Source organism: Formica exsecta, unplaced genomic scaffold, assembly GCF_003651465.1.
Source record: "Formica exsecta isolate Colony F162 unplaced genomic scaffold, ASM365146v1 scaffold365, whole genome shotgun sequence".
NCBI classification, from domain to species: Eukaryota; Metazoa; Arthropoda; class Insecta; order Hymenoptera; family Formicidae; genus Formica; species Formica exsecta.
The window spans coordinates 1,821,527-1,829,394 of record NW_021850897.1 but is presented as its reverse complement, the minus strand read 5'-3'; positions in this window follow the sequence as shown (position 1 = coordinate 1,829,394).

Sequence of the window (7,868 nt, the reverse complement as noted above, 5' to 3'; positions counted from 1 at the left end):
ATCACTGATCGAAACGAAGCCTACCAAGCCGAAGTCAGATTGTACTTGCGGCCTACACATGAAACGATCCAAGGCTCCGTAGTTGGCAGAGTAGGCTGGACCCACGCAATTTTCCTTTACGAATGTCTGCTTGGCCATGTCGAGGATTTCGATGGATAAACAATCAATGCTGATTCCGTGCGACTTGTCATTTTTATTCACATACATAGAATAACGCATTTCTCTTTTCCTCAAAGTATCCTAAAATAAATTATAAAGAAAAGAAACTATTGACAATAGTATTCTAATTTTTTAAGCATTTTATGAAAGAATAAAATATTTTTTAAATATGTAACGTTTTCTATTAAAAAAATAAAAATGACAAAGCGATCTAATGAAGATATTGATATAGATATGAATAATTATATTTTATGATACTAACGAGATGTATATAACGTGATATGTGTAATGCAAAATCTTAACAAATCGCGAACCATTAGACGATTTTCCCATGGTAGATTTCGAATTTTAGCTCCGTATTGCACAAAGAACGTAATTTCTGCAACATCTGAATGGAGAGAAGTAATACTTCGTCTCGTACTTTTTCTTGGCTTCAGAGTGAGGAAACAAATCCGCATTCAGTCGATGTTGATTAACAAGAATTCAGGAATAGAGCGTCTGAAGAACAACAATAGCGCGAAGTTTTACGAAAAGTCGGAAATGTTTCCTGTGCATTGCACACACGTGACAACGAAATTGCAGGGCGGAAAAATGTAGCATAATGATTGCTTTCGTGATCATTCTACGTGAACGCAGCAAACCACTAAGTTGGTGCTTAAGCGCCAGTCGATGACCGTGCTTCAAATATTCAAGAATCATAGATATATTTTATATCAATATATGATATGTATTTCATATATTATATATATATATATATATATATATATATAGCAAATTTTATAAGGTTGACGCTTGTTAGGCTGTTAAATAAATAAATTAAAACAAAACAAAAAATAATAAAAGCTTACATTTTTTTAAAACAATTAGGACACTATAAGCGCGCGTCATTTATTTTATGTGTATGTGTATATAATTATTTACATATATTAACTCTAGTTCTCCGTTTTTTCAAAATAAAAATTGTGTGTAATTTTAAATAAAAATTACACACACATTTAATATTTGAACTGTCAAATGCTGCACACACGTGACAACGAAATTGCAGGGCGGAAAAATGTAGCATAATGATTGCTTTCGTGATCATTCTACGTGAACGCAGCAAACCACTAAGTTGGTGCTTAAGCGCCAGTCGATGACCGTGCTTCAAATATTCAAGAATCATAGATATATTTTATATCAATATATGATATGTATTTCATATATTATATATATATATATATATATATATATATAGCAAATTTTATAAGGTTGACGCTTGTTAGGCTGTTAAATAAATAAATTAAAACAAAACAAAAAATAATAAAAGCTTACATTTTTTTAAAACAATTAGGACACTATAAGCGCGCGTCATTTATTTTATGTGTATGTGTATATAATTATTTACATATATTAACTCTAGTTCTCCGTTTTTTCAAAATAAAAATTGTGTGTAATTTTAAATAAAAATTACACACACATTTAATATTTGAACTGTCAAATGCGTCACTCAGTTATGACAGACTTTTATTCATATAAAGTAATGCACAGCGCAGCGTCGAGATAAACCAATCAACATTGCAGAAAAGAGGTAACAATATTTGCGAGTATCGATTTAATCTTTTTAAAAGTAGATATCTCAATGAAAGCTGCTTACAGCATATTATTAGAATATTATATGTGTGTGTGTTATATATAAAATCTTATAAAATGCGCCATTTAGTTTTCATAAATGATAATAGACAAAAATGATTAAAAATATCTCGATATTTCTTGCAATATTGGAGCGTAAGAATATTAAGAGTTTCTTATATCTTGTGGGATGCTATTAAGAACTCTAAAGAAAAAATTGGAATTGTGAAAAAATTTATCTTTAAAATATATAAAATTAATTTAAAATATATTTACGTATCACGATTCTGTTATCATTCGCGCAACAACATTTGAGCAGGAAAGTAGTGCGAGACGCTCCATCGAACTACTTCTCTAAACGCGATCGCGATCAGTATCGGGAAATATTTGATTTTTCGATCTAGATATAATTTGGATTAAGAATGTGCTAAACTGTTGAATCGCAAAATCGGATAATTAATATAATGATAAGTTCCGTGATACATTAATCGTTTAATAAATAATTGATCTATAATTTAAAATACTTACATAATTTAATATTTTGCATATCTATTTAATAGTACGTAAAATATTTCGACAGCGAGTTAGGATAATATCTAACTAGTATTTGGTCTTGGCAGCGTAAACATTAGCGCGCTATTGTTACGACTTCGTTATTATTCATACGGAGACACTTAAATAGAACTGTAGTGGGGCGAGTTCCTCCATCAAATTCGTTTCCTAAACGCGATCGCGACAAGTATCAAAAGATAATTTGATAAAATTAATATCTACTTATCTTTTACATATATTACCACGATAAGAAATAACTATTTCTTCAAAAATAAAATTTAAAATTAAATATTTTTTCGACGCTTTATTGTTTGACTTTTAACAGCATCTAAATATGATTCGGATTAAAATCGTGCAATTAAACAATTGATTCGCAAAATCGAGTAATTAACACAAGACTTCGTCGAATTTCAATCAATTAATTTTGATTGATAATTTGGCATTATATTAAAGGCATTAATTAAAGTAAAATTATATTAAAACGATGCATGACAAACGGTCGTAATATCTCACGATCGTAAACGAGCGTAAAATTACGCTTATGCACCGGCGATAATAATTAGCCGGCAACGGAGGGAACTAGATGTAGCCAGAATGAACATGGCCAGGATCAACGAAAGGTAGGTTCAACTGGCCCAACGGAAGCAACTTAGTTGACCAATATTGTGGTCAAAAGGCGCAAAAATACACATGTTGGACGATACATGTGTTTGCGCATTTCTACGTGCAATGGCACGTAATCAAGAATGCTACCGGTGCATTCTATTAGAGCACGTATGTAGGACACGTAAGTAGGGTACGCGAATAGGGCACGCGAGTAGGGCACGCGAGTAGGGCACGCGATTAAAACAAACTCCCCCAAATTTCAGTGATCCCGGATTCTCGCTGGCTTAGCCAGCAAAAGTAAGGTTGTTAGGACTTGTAGGACTATCTTAACTTAAGATAGTCATTTAATCCTTTAATCATTTAATTCTTTAAGATTTTTAGAAAAACTAAGAAGTAGGATTCTTTTTAGAAAAACTAAAAAGTGAAAATTGATTATAAAAAAATTGTAGAAAAATTAAAATTATTAACTTTTCTACCATTTAAATTAAACATTAAATAGGGGAAAAATTAAAACTAATTACAAAAAATTAAAAAAATTACATATACCTTCAGTTTTTCAAGCAATTTCAAATTTGCAATCAATTTGCCTGTTTCTATTAACTTTTTTGATACAAAAAATTATAGTTACGAACAAATATATTTTATTAATTAATTTTAATATAATTTTCAACCTTTTTTTAAAAAAATATTTCTAGGTGCTGAGGATAGAAAGATTATTTCTTGGTTTCTTTTAAGAAATCATTTGTAGATATTAAACATCTCGCCATTCTAGGATAGTATTCTGGATAGTTTTTAGATATATCATTTTATATATATAATAAAATACATGCGCAGATACACATATTGTTTCCAAAAACTTTTATACTTTTTTTATATATTATGTTACAAAATACATATTATCTATGAATGTAATGTAAAATGTGCGTATACTTTGAAACTTCGAGACAAATCGAATGGGTACCTCGATATCAGTGAAATATCGACAAATTAATGTATTTAAATGCTACAGAAAAAGATTAATTATAGCCTAGAATTATTATAATTATGCTTGATATTATGTTATGTGTGTTGCAAAGTATTCAAATTAAATTTTTTAAAATTTCGCTGTTATCGGGTTCGATTCGTCTCGAGCAGTTGGTACCCGAGAATTATTTGTACTCGTACATTTAACACTAGCTACGATAACGCAATGCATGTATTTTATTATAAATATAGTCGTTCGTAACCACATTTTCATAAAAATTGTTATATCCATTTAATTTTCAATGAAGAGATATATTTCTTAATAATGGAAGAACACATTTTCTCGCGCAAATTTCAATTTCATGAATTAAAGATAATGACAATGGTAACAGTCATTGATTCGTTACCGAAATCATTGCTATCAGAAGTAGTCTGGAAGATCCGGGATTCGTTCCCTCCTACAGCGGGGCTCCTGATATTTAATGGATCACTTAACTTTTCTTTGCGGATTGATCTTACGGGGTCCGATGTAGAACCAAGAAGTTCATCGTTCTCCACCCTTAAGATTGTTCTTGTCTTTATCGGATATTAACCGGCGTTTTATCTGGCAGAGGGATCTTGATCTGGTCAAATAGTTGGGCCAGTTATCCTCCATTGAATACGGCGATAACGTAATGTTTTTATAACGGTATCTTAAAATTTATAAGATTTTATCTTCTTTAGCCAATCTTCCGCGAAACGGTACATATATTTTTATTCTCAATCGCGAAATTTGTATAAAATCACGTATTTGAAAATAAATCGGGCATTAGGTTCTATCTTCACAAATGTCCTATTAAAGACGCGATTATAAAAAGCGTTTCAAATGTCCGTCGAAACATTTTCGTATATAATAATTATATCGTTCCTCTGATTGTTTCAAAAATTACATGTACATACATTGGAATTGAATATTATGGCTATTGTCGATTTGTTTGTTCGTCGCGTTTTTTTCTCAAATTTTAAATTGCGTTTTATCTTGTGATTTAATCGTTAATTTACATCGAAGCTTCGTCTACCTTTTCTCGAATATTTTTTTTGGAAATCTACGCAAAATGCGTCAGTAGACCTTTTTTCTACAATTAAAAAACAATCGATAATTTTATTAACGATTCTTCTGGTCATAATAGTTTGTATTATATAAAACTTAATAAGCTTTGTAACTGCATATCGATCATTAATCAAACATATAATTAATCATTACTTATCGGTTATATATGATCTAAAAATAGTGAATTCTGCATCTTATGAATATTTTGAATCTCCACCTTAACGAAGGCATTTGCCGGGTGAGGAGGTTTGAGTACTCTAATGATCTTATGAGCTATGCCGGCGGTAACATATAACATTTTCGAGTGAAGCGAGTTTGATTGTTCTGAGACCGATTAATGACGTCATAAATTAGGGATTCGTTTTGATTATTAAGGGAACTTAAATTATTAGATTAATCAATGAAATACTTCAAATAAGCATTTGATTTATTAATCAGAGCAAAGAATCTTGTGCTTTAAAGCCAAAATAGCAACAAAAACGAAAAATGTACTTTATATTAGTTATATTATTAATGTATCATATATTTATATTAATCAGATTCTCTCAAAATCTATTTTTGGTTAAATATGTATTCATGGTAAATTGGGTTTAATCGCTCTAAAAACGATCAAACTTGCTTCATTCGATAACGCTAATAGTTACCGAAAGGTCACTCATGCCGGACAGGTCGAAGGGGAGGAGTCAGACTAAGAGAGATACCGAAATTATTATATATTTCTTATATTAATATCTTTGAATAAAATGGAAACAAAAAAGACAGTAATCGAGAGAATAGAGAAAAAGGGCCTCCAAAATATTTTCATATCCCCCTCGGAACTTAGAAATATCTTAATACGTGATATGACATAGAAAAAATTGATTTCTGAGAAACAGAAATCTATCCTACTATAATTTTCCTATAGTTTTGTCCGTTATCTTTTATTTTTTAAAGAGTTTTAATCATTAGCAGCATTAATTAATTTTTTCACGTTCATATGATTGCCCGATACTGTCAGGTTTTCGCAAAATGTCATACAAAAAAATCGAGATATCTCTCGCAATATTGGTTAAACAAAATTAAAAGTTTCTTTTATATCTTGTGGGATGCTACCTTGAAAAAATCTACTCCTTCCAATACTAGAATATCTTTATACAATATACGAAAAATTGTGATTTCCGAAACGCAATAGTCTATTCTATTATAATTATTATATTTTTCTATTGTTTTAATCTTGTTCTTTCGAATTCGAAGAAGTTTTAACAGCGTTAATTAATTTTTTCACATACACACATATATTTATAAAATTATTTAGCTATTAACTCTAGTTACCCTCTAGTTTTTTCAAAATCAAATAAATTGAAATTATACACACATACTTATTGTTAGTATTTGAACTGTCGAATGCGCGGCTCAGCCTTATGACAGCCTTTTAGTGATATGAAGAAATATACAGCGCAGTGTCGAGATAATCAATCAGCATCGCGGAAAAAAGCAACAATACTTGCGGGGTATTGATTTGACATGCCTTTTTTAAGAATGGATATTATATTATCCCCAAATTTGTTAGGACTATTGGATCAATTCAAATTTCTCCCGTTTTTTTCTCTTTTTTGAATGTTACACTATTATCTAGTGCATTATAAATTCAAAAAGAATGATTACAAACACAAATGTTAGAGATATTTTATTATATTTTTTTTATCGCGTGTGTGAAAATATTGCTAAATTGCCGCGAGTAACTGTGGGAATTCAGTAATTTTGGAGATAATTTATGCAAACGGGTTTGTGCTACGCGACTGTTATGGAATATTGTTCGACGGCAAACCGCCCACACTTGTCAGATGGAACTAGATCTAGCTTGCCCTCCATGACAAACAAACGTTTACGTCGTATGACGTAATTGCTATATTTAAGAATTCGCATCGTTACCGAACAAAGTACACGGATCCATGCCAGATAAAGTAACGTAGGCGCGTGAATTTTTTATCGTCCTCGAAAACGCCTGCATATCGTTGTCTTCGGACATTCACCCGAGATCGTTGACCAGAGATAACAAAATCGTAGAAAATTTGTTAGGATCCTCAAGTAATTCAAAGTACCAACGAATATTTTATTATTATCCTTATTTCATAAACGATATTCAATTTACAACAAATTCAATTTACAACAAATATTTAATTTACAACAAATTAAATTTTTAATTTATTTATAAGATAGGAAAATGCTAGCAGATCTTATTTATTTTATCTTGTGTTACGTAAAATGCGATTAATCTTTTAGTATAAATATTTTATATTAAAAAAATATTTTTTGTTTTAATTAATAAATAAAATATTTTTTTGATTTAGTGAATTATTAAAATATTTTTAAATTTAATTAAACTAATTAAATTTTTTTAGAAATGAAAAGAGATTCTTTGATTAAAAAAATGTTTAATTGTCTTCCATGTCATACACGTTAATATACATGACAAAAGATTATCACAGCTGTTATTTTAATCTTGCATATAAAAAGATCCGTTTAAAATACTTTCATTCAATAAGCCAATTATTATTACATTCATTCTATTATACAAAATGTTATCACCCGCTCGACTGAACACAAATACGCTTTCTTCGTAATATTTTTGTAGATAAAACTGTCGTTCGAGGAGTTATACGTCAATAATATTGCCTAGTAGTATTATCTAATTTGACGATTGTCAGCTTGCTTGAAAAGGATTTCCGAGAATAAATATTCAAAAAAAATGCGGCAGAAAAAGATGACAGCTAAAAGAAAGCATCCAATTCGTAATTACAACATCAAATAAACTAATCTTTTCGTAGTCAAAATTTTTAGATTAAAAAACCGGTAATAAAATATTAAAATTATAAGAAAAAACAATTATACATTTTGCTATATATATATA